The sequence below is a fragment of the Pseudonaja textilis genome, chromosome 15 (genome assembly GCF_049901715.1).
Source record: "Pseudonaja textilis isolate UNSWEBS1 chromosome 15, rPseTex1.2, whole genome shotgun sequence".
Taxonomy (NCBI): Eukaryota; Metazoa; Chordata; class Lepidosauria; order Squamata; family Elapidae; genus Pseudonaja; species Pseudonaja textilis.
In genome coordinates this window covers 9,196,447-9,209,502 of record NC_142004.1, presented here as the reverse complement: position 1 = coordinate 9,209,502, position 13,056 = coordinate 9,196,447, and the positions used below count along the sequence as shown (strand labels likewise).

Genomic DNA, 13,056 nt, shown 5'->3' with positions numbered 1-13,056 from the left:
TCAAATATTGGAAGACTCCTATCCTGTCTCCCCTGGTATAATCCATTACCATCAGAGGTAGTATTCAGCCGGTTCACAGCGGTTCTCGCGACCCGGTAGCAAGAATTTAGTGTGGGTTGCAGAACCGGTAGCAACTTCTGGCTGACCACGCCCCTGAACCAGTTCCCGGTCACTCAGTTGCCCCAACCACCTGATGCTCTCTCGCTCGCACAGCTCACCCACCCGCAGCTTGCCCCACCCAGTCACAATCCATTACCTTCCACAATTGTTGCATTTTATCACATATAGCCTGATTGGAGTAGGATTCATGATTTGTTCTGGAACTCAGTATGGAGGACACCTTAAACCAGGGGTCTTCCAACTCGACAGCTTTAAGACTTGTGGACTTCAACTCCCAGAATTCCTTCTCCAGTCATGTTAGCTCAGGAATTCTGGGAGTTGGAAGTGCACAAGTCTTCAACTTGCCAAGTTTGAAGACCCTGGCCAATCACTCTTTGTGACGCCCTGTGCAACATTTCTCTCACCCAAAGGGTGCCCCTAATTTTTGTAACTAGAGGCTCTTTTACCCTCTCCCCCCAAATCCATAGGAGAAAATCTGGGTCTGACTAGGAGGGCTACAACACTGTACACCAAAAGCAAACCAGCTTGTATCTCCTGGCTTATGGTGATATATGAATCCACTTTAAAGCGGCTCGCTACAAGGCCTTCTTTTGATGAATAAATAATAAATCCTGCCTATTTTCTCATGGAAGAAAATGGGGCGTCACAGGTCTCCCCACTTGTAAAGAGAAATTTGACAGGGAAAAAAAAAGGGGCCATCAGGATGGACTTAAGTATAAGGAATATTTACGACCCTTATAAAAATAATCTCTCCGCTGCCTGCAGCCACATGAAACTGAGGGAGATCTTTCTTTTGCATCAACACCTCCTCAATAATTAAGCCCAGGGTTTTCCAGTTCTTTCTTTTTTGTTTCTCTTTCTTTCTTTCTTTCTTTCTTTCTTTCTTTCTTTCTTTCTTTCTTTCTTTCTTTCTTTCTTTCTTTCTTTCTCCCTTCCTTCCATTCCTTCCTTGCTGTCTTTCTTTCTTTCTCTCTCTTTCTTTCATTCCTTCTCTTTTTCCTTCCTTCTCTCTCTTTCTTTCTCTCTCTCATCCCTTTCTTCCTTTTCTCTCTCTTTCTTTCCTTCCCCTTCCCTTCCCTCCCTCCTTCCCCTTTCTTCTTCCCCTTCATTCTTCTCTTTCCCATCTCCTCCCCCTCTCCCTCCCTCTCCCTTCCTTCCTTGCTTCCCCATTCAGAGTTTCAGGCCCACATCAGTGAATAATTTATGTTCTCCAAAGAAGTCTGCAGGACTTTGATGAATTGGGTAATTCCAAGCATTGCGGTCAAAAGGTTTTTCTGTAAAATTTTATCTCCTCCCTCCCCCTCTCTCTCTCTCCCTCCCTCTCTCTCTTTCTCTATCTCAGAGATAGATTCTCTCTCCCTCCCTCTCTCTCCCCTCTCTTTCTCTATCTCAGAGATAGATTCTCCCTCCCTCCCCTCCCTCTCTCTCTCTTCCTCCCTCCCTCCCTCCCTCCCTCTGTATCTCAGAGATAAATTCTCTCTCTCCCTCCCTCTCCCCTCTCTCTTCCTCCTCTCTCTTCCTCCCTCTCTCCCTCCCCCTCTCTCTCTATCTCAGATATAGATTTTCTCTCTCCATCCCTCCCTCCCTCTCCCTCTCCCTCTCCCTCCCTCTCTCTGTATCTCAGAGATAGATTCTTCCTCCCTCCCCCCTCTCCTTCCCTCCTCCCTCTCTCTCTCCCTCCCTCTCTCTCCCTCCCTCCCTCTCTTTCTCTCTCTCTCTCTCAGAGATAGATTCTCTCTCTCTCTCCCTCTCCCTCTCTCTCTCTCTCTCCATTCCCAAGATGACCTGTAATATGGATATATCTCTTTGCGAGGGGAAAGTCAGTGGCTCCAACCTGCTCTGCTCCCCAGGCCTGAGGGAGCCATCTCCATCTCCATCTCCATCTCGCTCCACTGAGCTTGTTTTGAGACCAAACAAGGTCAGCTGCATACTGAGATCTTGTTGCAAATTCACAAACAATTTCTCTTTTCAAAATTGCCAGTCGGGCAGCATCTTTAAGTGTCCCTGCAAGGAGTGGGGAAGTATATTTTTAAGGAAGTTTGGGGTGTGGGGGGAGAGAGAACGACAGTTCTTCACATTTTGAAATAGGATTTTTCTCTTGGACTCTGATTGCTTACAAGCCTCCTGGTGAGGAAGTAAACCTACTGCTTTCGTGGACAGCCAGCAAAAATCATACTTTTTTTCTGAATATGCTCAACGCAGGGAGCTGCAAATGTGGGTAGTCCTCGATTTACAATGGTTCATTTAGAGGCCTTTCAAAGTTACAGCAGCACTGAAAAAGGGACCGATAACTGTTTTTCCCACTTACATTGCCGCATTCAGCCATGGTTAATAGCTTGACCCCTTCCTCCTCTCTGCGGCAGCCCCTCAGATATTGGAAGGCTGCTCTCCTGTCTCCCCGGGTCCTTCTCTTCCCTGGACTAGCCAGGCCCAGTTCCTGCACCCGTTCATTGTATGTTTTAGGCTCCAGTCCCCCATCATCCTGGTTGCTCTTCTCTGCAGTCTTTCTAGAGTCTCAACATCCTTTTTTATAGTGTGATGACCAAAACTGGATGCAGTACTCTAGGTGTCAACTTACTAAGGCTTTATAAAGTGGGATTAGTATCTCCCATGACCTTGATTGTATCCCTCTGTTAATGCAATTTAGGATTGCATTGGCTGTTTTGGCTGCCGCTGCACAATGCTGGCTCATATTTAGCTCATATAGCATTTCACACAAGTGACCAGTCCAGTCTCTACTTAAAAAACTCCAGCGATGAAGGACTAGGGGAGACATGACAGCAGTGTTCCGATATCTCAGGGGCCGCCCCAAAGAAGAGGGAGTCAAGCTATTCTCCAAAGCACCTGAAGGCAGGACAAGAAGCAATGGATAGAAACTAACCAAGGAGAGAAGCAACTTAGGAAGAGGAATTTCCTAACAGGGAGGACAATTAACCAGTGGAACTCCTTGCCTCCAGAAGTTGTAAATGCTCCAACACTGGAAGTTTTTAAGAAGAGATTGGACAATGATTTATCTGAAATGGAATGGGGTTTCCTGCCTGAACAGTGGGTAGGACTAGAAGACCTCCAAGGCCCCTTCCACTTCTGTTATTCTGTTATACAGTTGATTCTTTGCCAATTATACTTCTTTTTCTTTCTTTCTTTCTTTCTTTCTTTCTTTCTTTCTTTCTTTCTTTCTTTCTTTCTTTCTTTCTTTCTTTCTCTCTCTCTTTCTCTCTCCCTTCGTTCCCTCCTTCATCTTTCTTTTTTTTGTCTCTCTGTCTCCCCCTTCCTTCCTTCATCTCTCTCTCTCTCTCTTTCTTTCTTTCTCTCTTTCTCTCTCCCCTCCCCTTCCTTCCTTCCTTCCTTCCTTCCTTTATTTATCTATTTATTATATCTTCCCCCTTCTTTAAATTTGCCTTGTTTGTACTTCTGTAAAAAAATAAATAAATCTTCAACTAAAAATTAATTAAAAATAAAAGTTCCTGCCCTGTGTTGAGCGTCTAGCTTTCCAGAGTCAACACTGGTTTACTTAAATTACAAATGAAGCCAGACGTGCTTATAAATCAGTCATCCTGTTTTTTTTTCCCTCCACAAGGCAGCCTCTTGCAAAATTGTTCTCCTTGTGTAATAAAAAGGAACCCTTGTAATCAATAACTTCTCGGTTTTTGCAGGGGAAGCTTCCTAATCCAACTTTTATCTTGAAACAGATAATTTATTAGTCATATATTTCAGAGGAGAGCATGCCAGGCATGAGAGAGAGAGAGAGAGAGAGAGAGAGAGAGATATGAATGTGGATTGTAAATGATGGGAAGGCATCTCCCAGCGTTGCTTCACAGGTTGCAACCGTAGTTTGCCCTTTCTCTGAGGAAGGAGAGGAAAAGATTGTGGCCCAGAGGAAACGATTTGAAATTCCCAAAACGCACTGGGGGTGGTGGTCCCCCCCACAAAATGGCTGCCAGGGGGCTGAAGGGATCTGTAAAACAGCCGTTGTTGTAGGTGTCCCAACTCGCAAAAGGCCCATTTATCAGACACCCGCTGCCATTTATGATTTTTAGCCTCCTGGTCTGATCCTGATCAGCCTAATTTAAGTTGGCTTTTTTTTCTTAGTATGAACATAGCACAGTTATTTTTTCTAAACAAAATCCCAGTGGAGTTTATGTTGGCTTGAACGGCAATTATTGGAAATAATGTTGATAGCCAAGTTGTTGTTGTTGTTGTTGTTGTTCTTCTTCTTCTTCTTCTTCTTCTTCTTCTTCTTCTTCTTCTTCTTCTTCTTCTTCTTCTTCTTCTTCTTCTTCTTCTTCTTCTTCTTCTTCTTCTTCTTCTTCTTCTTCCTCCTCCTCCTCCTCCTCCTCCTCCTCCTCCTCCTCCTCCTCCTCTTCTTCTTCTTCTTCTTCTTCTTCTTCTTCTTCCTCCTCCTCTCCTCCTCCTCCTCCTCCTCCTCCTCCTCCTCCTCCTCCTCCTCTTCCTCTTCTCCACCTCCATCTCCATCTCCTCCCCCTTCTCCATCTCCAACTCCTTCTCAATTTCTTCCTCTCTTCCCTTTCAGTTCCCCTCCCACTCCCTCCTCCTCCTTTTTTTCTTTCTCTTCTTCTTGCCCTTCCCCTTCCACCACCATCTCCCCTCTTTTTCCTTCCCTTTCTTCTCCTTCCCCTTCCTCCTCCTCTCCCCCTGTTGTGATCCCCCTTTTATGACCTTCTGACAAGCAAAGTCAATAGGGAAGCCACATTCACTGACACAACCATATCATAACTTAATAACTGCAGCGATTTACCTAACAATTATGCCGAGAAGGGCAGTAAAATGGGGCACACCTCACTTAAAAGCAACCGTCCTGCTTAGCAACTGAAAATTGGGGCCCAAGTATGTTTGTAAGCCAAGGACTACCTGTAGAGTGTGCTTGGATAAACTTGGCAGAAAAAAACAAACAAACAAAAAAGAGCTTTGACAGAGGATGCAAGTTATTCCCTGAAATTAATGGAGGCGAAAGATTGTCAAAAGCTGTTCCTCCAGCAACGTGAGTCCAAGTGAAAAACAAATGACCTAACCAAAGCCTGTAATATATCAGCCAACTAGTGCAGGAGCTTGAACGACATCTGTGAATGAGAGAAGGAGGAAAAGCACCCGTATTGTCTCATTTGCAAGATGGACGAGGGTGGTTTATGCCGCTTGCGGGGGAAAAAAAATATTCATCGGTTCGCTGGCCAAATTCAACCTGTAAGGAAGAGCTTTTTGTATGTGTGACGGAGATTTCTCCAGGTTCTTTTGGAGTTGAAGGCTCATTCATCTTTGGAGAAAGCAAGCACTGATGATGTTACCTAGTTTGGTAATGAAACATCGGCAAGAAAACAGCCAAGCTCAAAGAGCATCAAGAATCCCATAGTTTTCCTCCTCCTCCTCCTCCTCCTCCTCCTCCTCCTCCCCCCCTCCCACTCCTCCTTACAAACCCCACTCCTTTCGAGCACTGATGATGTTACCTAGTTTGGTAATGAAACATCTGCAAGAAAACAGCCAAACTGAATGCCAGAATATGCCATACCTTTAGTATGAACTAAAAATGAGGAAGAATGAAATAATTGCAACCTAAAGTGACCCAAACAGTGACCTGTTCTTGAACACCTAAAAATCTCTCTCTCTCTCTCTCTCTCCATCCCTCCCCCCCTCTCTTTTTAAGGAGATAGGCTGTCTTCTTAATGTGTTTCCTTTGTCCAAGATTAGGTCATGGATTGTTCTTGAAGTCTAAGCTAGTCTAATGGTGCCTGTGATTCTTCTTTCAAGTCAAGCCAATTGTTGAATTAAGGATAAAGTGGTGGTGATTTATTGCTGGTCTATAGCCTGCCAGTTTTGAACAATAAGCTTCCTGGGTTGCAGAAAATTAGGATTCTAGCATGAAGAAATGGATAGGTAGATATCAGCTGGATCTGGGCATGGCTAGTCTAGTGAAGAGAAAGGCCATGGGAGACATGATAGCAGTCTTCCAATATATTTTTTGGTAATTTTTTTATTTTATTTTTAATACAAACAATCCATCATCCATTAAACAGTGTGTCATCTGGGTACAAATATTTTGTGCAATAACAATTAAAATACCAGCCATAATCATTACATTAGTATTAGTTCTCTACTCTTAGCTCATTACTATCTATATTTCCTTTTTATAACAATCTTCATCTTAACTTATTTATTTTTATAAACATATTTTCTATTCACTAGCCTCTAATTTTCATATTTATTTTTTAACCAACGATAAAATGATTCCCATATCATATAATATTTAGTTTGTTCCTTCTCTTTAATTGCAAGTGTTAATCTGTTCATTTCTGCACAGTCTAATGTTTTCCTAAAAGAGGAAGGGGTCAAGCTGTTTTCCAAAGCACCCGAAGGCCAGACAAGGAATAATGGATGGAACCTGATCAAGGAGAGATTCAACCTAGAAATAAGGAGGAATTTTCTGACAGGGAGAACAATCAACCAATGGAACAGAAGTTGCCTCCGGAAGTTGTGGGAGCTTCATCCCTGGAGGCTTTCAAGAAGAGATTGGACTGCCATTTGTCAGAAATGGTGTAGGCTCTTCTGCCTGGGTGGGGGGTTGGAGTAGATGACCTACAAGGTCCCTTCCAACCAGAGGTTCTGACCAGTTCTGGAGAACTGGTAGCAGAAATTTTGAGTATTTTCAGAGAACGGGCAAATACCATCTCTGACTGACCCCATCCTCGTTTATTCTCTGCCTCCCAAGTCCCAGCTGATCAGCTGGGTCTTCTTTGGTTGCCCTGCACAGGGGAACGGAGCTGGAAAGCAGGTTAGTGGCGTGAGGAGGGAAGGGGATTTTGCAGTATCCTTCCTCTGCCATGCCCACCAAACCACGCCACACCCACCAAGCCACGTCCACAGAACCGGTAGTAAAAAAATTTGAATCCCACCACTGCTTCCAACTCTGTTAATCTGTCAAGAACTTCATCTGTAAACTGTATGAGGATAGCCAGCCCAGTTGTGTGAACCACAGAGCAGCAAAGAAGAAAAAAGGAAATGCATGGATAGAAAATCACTCTACAGCCAAATTAGGGCAGTTGCTCTACTTCAGTCTTGCTGCGCTTGGCAAATTTCTTCATTTGCAGACCGACCTGAAACTAGGTAAAATGGCACCCCACAGTTTAACCACTTCTGATCAATAATTTATTGCAGAGAAAGCCAAGAAGCCACGATGGACGAATTCTAGGCACCGCAGAGTACCAAATGCAACTTGGGTTTTGAATAATCAAGGATTGCATCTCTACTGCCCCTGACTTCATTCCATCTAAAAGAGTTAGAAGCAATTTTGGGAGGGTCGCAGGGGGTGCTAAGAGCCTCATCTAATTTTAGATGGCTTTTTTTTGGACCATGCGAGCAGAAACCTGTTCAATCCTTTGCAGAACCATTTGGAAAGTGCACTTCCAAGCGTCCCTTCTGTGAAACTGAAGTGTCCTTCAGAATTCTTGTTTTTTTTTTTTTTTTCACAGCCTGCACTGCAAATACGTCTACGTTCCCTTGAAAAGGTTACGGGAAAATTGCAGAATCGCAAATGGATTAGATCATGTTTGAATAGGCGTTGGTGTTTCCTCCCTCCCTTAGACACAGTTGCTAGCTGTGAAAAAAAAAAAGCACTTTTCTTTGTCCAACCGGGAAAGGATAACTATTGAGACTTTGGGCCTGGTGTATGGTTTATATGGTTTGTTCTTGAGATGATTTCAGCCATCAGACCGGCTTCCAACATAGCAAGCTTCTTAAAAACGCCAGAGACAAAGCCAACCAATAGCCAAGCAAGAATTTGAGGGAATAGCAATAGCCCTTAGACTTATAGACCGCTTCACAGTGCTTTACGGCTCCCTCTAAGCGGTTTACAGAGTCAGCCTCTTGCCCCCAACAATCTGGGTCCTCATTTTGCCTACCTTGGAAGGATGGAAGCCTGAATCAACCTTGAGCCTGGTGAGATTGGAGTTGCCCAATTACATGCAGCCGATAGTCAGCAGAAGTAGCCTGCAGTACTGCACTCTAACCACCGCGCCACTGTGGCTCATAACATTATTTGCACTGTTTCCTCACTTCCAAACTTGCATAGTTTTCTCCTTCGTATGGCAAAACCACACTCGGACTACTGCATCCAATTTTGGTCATGACAATTAAAAAAAAAAAAGAGGTTGAGACTCTAGAAAGAGTGCAGAGAAGAGCAACAAAGAGGATTAGGGGACTGAAGGCTAAAAAATATGAAGAACGACTGCAGGAATTGGATAATGTCCAGTCTAGTGAAACGCACTAGGGCTGACATGATAACAGTCTTCCAATACAGCTAGTCCTTGACTTAAAACAGTTCATTTCGTGAGCATCCTAAGTTACAACAGCACTGAAAAAAGTGACTTATGACCATTTTTCACCGTCACAACCTTTGCAGCCTCTCCATGGTGATCAAAATTCAGGGTCTTGGACACAGATTCATTTTTATGACGGTTGCTATGTCCTAAGGCCATGTGGGTGAACCGATGGCACGTGAGTTCACCTAGAAGAGCCCCACTGTGCATGCGCACGCCACACTGCCCAACAGCTGATTGTCAGGTACCTGGTGCGCACGTGCGGGGGCATGCAGGAGGCACGTGTGCATGTGCAGAGGTGCACAGTGTGTGCAGGGGGCCATATGTGCATGCCCAGAGATGCGCAGCATGCGGCGGGGGAATCACGTATGCACGCACAGGGGGTGTGGCGGGGCAGCAAATTGCCTTCTAGGTGCTGGCAGGTGCACGCAAGCGCAGTTATCGGCACGGGAGCCGAAAAAGGTTTGCCTCCACTGTCCCAAGGACGTGGGATCCCCTTTTGCGACCTTCTGACAAGCAAGGCCAGTGTGGGAAGCCAAATTCACTTAACGACCGGGATTACTAACTTATCAACTGCAGAAGCAACAGATAGAAACCAATCAAGGACAGAAACAACCTGGAATTAAAGAGAAACTTCCTAACAGTGAGAACAATTAACCCCGTTGGAACAGCTTGCCACTAGAAATTGTGGGTTCTCCATCGCTGGAGGTTTTTAAAAAGAGACTGGACTGCCACCTGTCTGAAATGGTAGAGGGTCTCCTGCTTGAAGAAAGGGTTGGACTAGAAGACCTCCAAGGTCCCGTCCATTTCTATTATTCTGTAGTTCTATCCTGATTCAGGGGTGACTGTGAATTTGAAGCTTTTTCTCAACACCTTAAAAAAGTCCCAGAATCTCTGACTCCAGCCTAATGCTAAATAATGTGCCGGTGACCTTTAGATGAATGACATTCCCATCACAGATGTCCTTTCAACTCAGTTTAATCGATGGGGTTTCCCTATCAAGGCTTTCGTAGTAAATGTAGAACTTTGCTATAAGGATCCTAACTGTAGCCCAGTTCAGCTTCATTCTGCATTGGACGATCTGAAGAGGGAGATATTTCATTAAGGATGTTATCAGGATGGCATAGCAAGCTTGGGGCACTTTATCTAAAAAGCGTCTAACTTCATATAATCTATCTTTCTGTATGGAGAGTATATATGACAGGATCAACCTTCTCACTAGAAGAGCCGTTTTTCAAGTATCAACCACAACAATGCACAAGCACACAATAAAATTATCCTACCCATCAATGATTACTTCAGCTTCAACCACAACAATACACAAGTACACAATAGATACAAACTCAAGATAAACTGCTCCAAACTCAATTGCAGGAAATACAACTCCAGCCACAGAGTGCTCAATGTCTAAAATACTCTACCTGACTCTGTGGTTTCTTCCCCAAACCCCAAAAACTTTAACCTCAGATTGTCTACTGTTGACCTCACCCCATTCCTAAGAGGTCTGTAGGGGGCATGCATAAGCGCACCAACCTGCTTACTGTCCCTGTCCAAATGTTCCCTTTTTATTCGTATCCACTTCATGGGTTCATAATCATGTTTATACTTATATTTGTTACCTAATACATTGACGGATAGATAATTTTATGTACTACGCTTAGGTCAGACCAAAGGCGGCATAGTTCTAAGTTATCTAAGCCTAAAATTTCAAGTCTGGTGGCATCAGGTATTCTGTTACGAGTAGAGAAGTGGAGGACTCTCCTCGTGAAAAAACTCTGGACTTTCTTGACTGTATTAATGTCTGATATGCAATGCAGGTTCCACACTGATGAGCTGTATTTGTGAATTGGTCTAGCAAATGTTTTTGTATGCTCTAGTTAGTAGTACAATATTACCGGAGAAAAAGCTACGCAGGATTAAGTTTACAACTCTTAATGCCTTTTTGGCTATGTAGTTACAGTGGGCTCTAACACTTAGATCATTAGAGGTGAGTACTCCAAGGTCCTTGACATAGTGGGGGTCGTTTACAACGGGGCTCTCCAACCTTGGCAACTTTAAGACTTGTGGACTTCAACTCCCAGCTTTGCTGGCTGAGGAGCTCTGGGACTTGAAAGTCCACAAGTCTTAAAGTTGCCAAGGTTGGAGAGCCCCGGTCTACAAGGTCGTGACTATTCAGCTTGTACTTTATTTTCTGATTTTTTTTTTTTTTTTGCCAATATGTAAGACAAGAGCAATTTGTTGGTTGAGATTTGAAGTTGCCACTTCAATTAGATCTGTGAACTCTCTAAGCAAAGTCTTTCCCAAAGGGTCAACAAAGGAAGAGTGAGTGGGTGGCCTTGGGCCTGCTCTCCCCTCTCTGAGGGAGACTTTTCAGGCATCCAATATTTGAAGCCCCCCTCCTCAACCCTTTTCCCCCCAGATGCACCAGGGTGTCCATCATCTGTTGGTCCGTTTCCTGACCTTAAATTGAAACAGCTGCAGCTGGAACTTCTTTGCAAAACAACCACGGTTATTTTCCCCCACGGGCAGCAATGAGGAAAACCCATCTGTAAATTGTTCAGGTTGTTGTATGTGTGTGTTTCGAGGTGTGGGGCAAAAAGGGGGAATATTTGTTTTTCCCCCTTCCAACCCCAAATGGAAGGAAGCTCGGGTCTCACCGAAATGTTTAAGGGATCAGGGATTAGAGGGAGAAGCGGGCTGAGGAAGCCGGTGGTCCAAGAAATTAGCTATGCATTATGCCAGATACGTCTTGGAGACTAGCGGCGTGGAGGCCACCAGATTCTGGCGTTAGGAGATAGGCTCCCCCGGGCAATGTGCTCCTTTGTTTATAACATGGGACACATCTGTTGCATTGTAGGGCCTCCCAGATAGCACAACTTCTCCAAGGGTTGTGTCTTGTGTTCCAAAGGTTGTTTTTATACCTCTCTCTTTGGCCCCCACGTTGCTCTCTGCGAGTCATTCTCTCAAGAACTTCGTAAGAGCTCATTTCTGCAGCCCATCAAATTGGAGACCCTACTTTGTGTGTGTGCGTGTGTGTGTGTGTTTAGTCTGATGAAAAGAAGGACTGGGGGGGATGGTGGTAGCAATCTATATATGTAAAAGCAAAATACCACTCATGCATCATCACAACATCTCCAGAACTATAACGCCTACACACTTGAAATTTGGTACGTATGTTCCTCTTGGCTTCTAAGTGCTCACTAAGAAAGGATTTTTTTTTTTGAAATGACCATCAGAGCATTTAGAGTATTTCCTGTATTATTATTATTATTAACACGCTCTGATGCTAAGGAGTTCTACTCCCCCTCCCCACCTGAAAAGAAATCTCTTCCAAATGCAAAACACAAGCAGAGGAGAGGAGTCTTAGTTTGAGTTTCAAACCAGCAACCAGCTTTAGTACAGAACAGTTGAGCTAAGCCATGCCCAGGCTCCTTGCTGTCTCCTTCTTGCTCACATAGCAAATATGGTTTCAGTTTCCAAACAGCCCTCCGGTCTCTCACACACTGACAGGACGCTAGCCAGATGAATACCGATGGATGCTGGTAGGCAGAGGCAGAATTTTCCCCCCTTATTTTTCCTCCCCCACAAAACTAAGCCCGATCACATTGTTTCATAGCGAAGCGCCAGTATAGAGCTAGTGTTTCAATATTTGAGGGGCCGCCCCAAAGAAGAAGGAGTCAAGCCATTCTCCAAAGCATCTGAAGGCAGGACAAGAAGCAAAGGACGGAAACGTATCAAGGAGAGAAGCAACCCGGAACTAAGGAGAAAATTTCTGACGGTGAGGACAATCAATCAATGGAACGACTTGCCTCCAAAAGTTGTGGCTGCTCCATCACTGAAGAAGAGTAAGGTCATAGACTAGAAGACCTCCAAGGTCCCTTCCAATCCTATTAATCTACGTTCTATGTTTCATTGAAAATCACAGAGTGAACGGACGGGGAATTAGCCAAAAATTATCGAGGCATCATCGAAGAATACAGACAGTTCCAAGCAGGATGGTTTATTATAATGATTGTCTCCTGCTTGAATAGCGGGTTGGGCTAGAAGATCTCTAAGGCCCCCTCCAGCTCTTTTACGCTGCTAGAAGTCACACCAGTAACAGTAGACAAAGTTAACTTTTGCAAAAAAAATATTTTTGTAGGGAATTATCCCCAGTGGGAAATTATGTTGTTTTTTTTTCCCAGCGGGGGAAGCTGAGATTTTTTTTCGGGTCTGTTTTGTTTTGTGCTTGGTCTGAAAAGAAGCCTTAGCTGGCTGAACAAAAGGAGAATTTATTTGCATGTCTCTCCCTGAAATCCAACGGCGACGTTTTTAGGTGCCTGCTCGGTGCAAGCGGTGACTTGTGATGAAACGTTGCTCTAAGTCAGACGCAGACGAACCTTCGCTTCTTCCAACCCCACCGTAGGATGCGTGAGGTTTGCAAAGGCAGGAGCAAGGAAAAAGCAACCCACGTCAGAAATCCTCCATCCCGACATGAATTATTTAAAACGTCTGTGGTGAGCTTTGCAACTTTTCTGTGAACGCGGCTTCGTTCCAGATTTCTACACCCATCATTTTGAGTTTTGAGGGAAGCTGTTTTTAGAACATGGGAGTGAGGTGGGGTGGAGAAACC

At 44.4% G+C, this 13,056-nt stretch overlaps 1 protein-coding gene across 2 annotated transcripts in view; it reads left to right on the top strand.

Moving 5' to 3' along the window:
- Positions 1–13,056, top strand: part of ADGRD1 (adhesion G protein-coupled receptor D1) — a 128,941-nt gene that overhangs the window by 33,239 nt on the left and 82,646 nt on the right. The gene's annotated exons all lie outside the window — the stretch shown is intronic.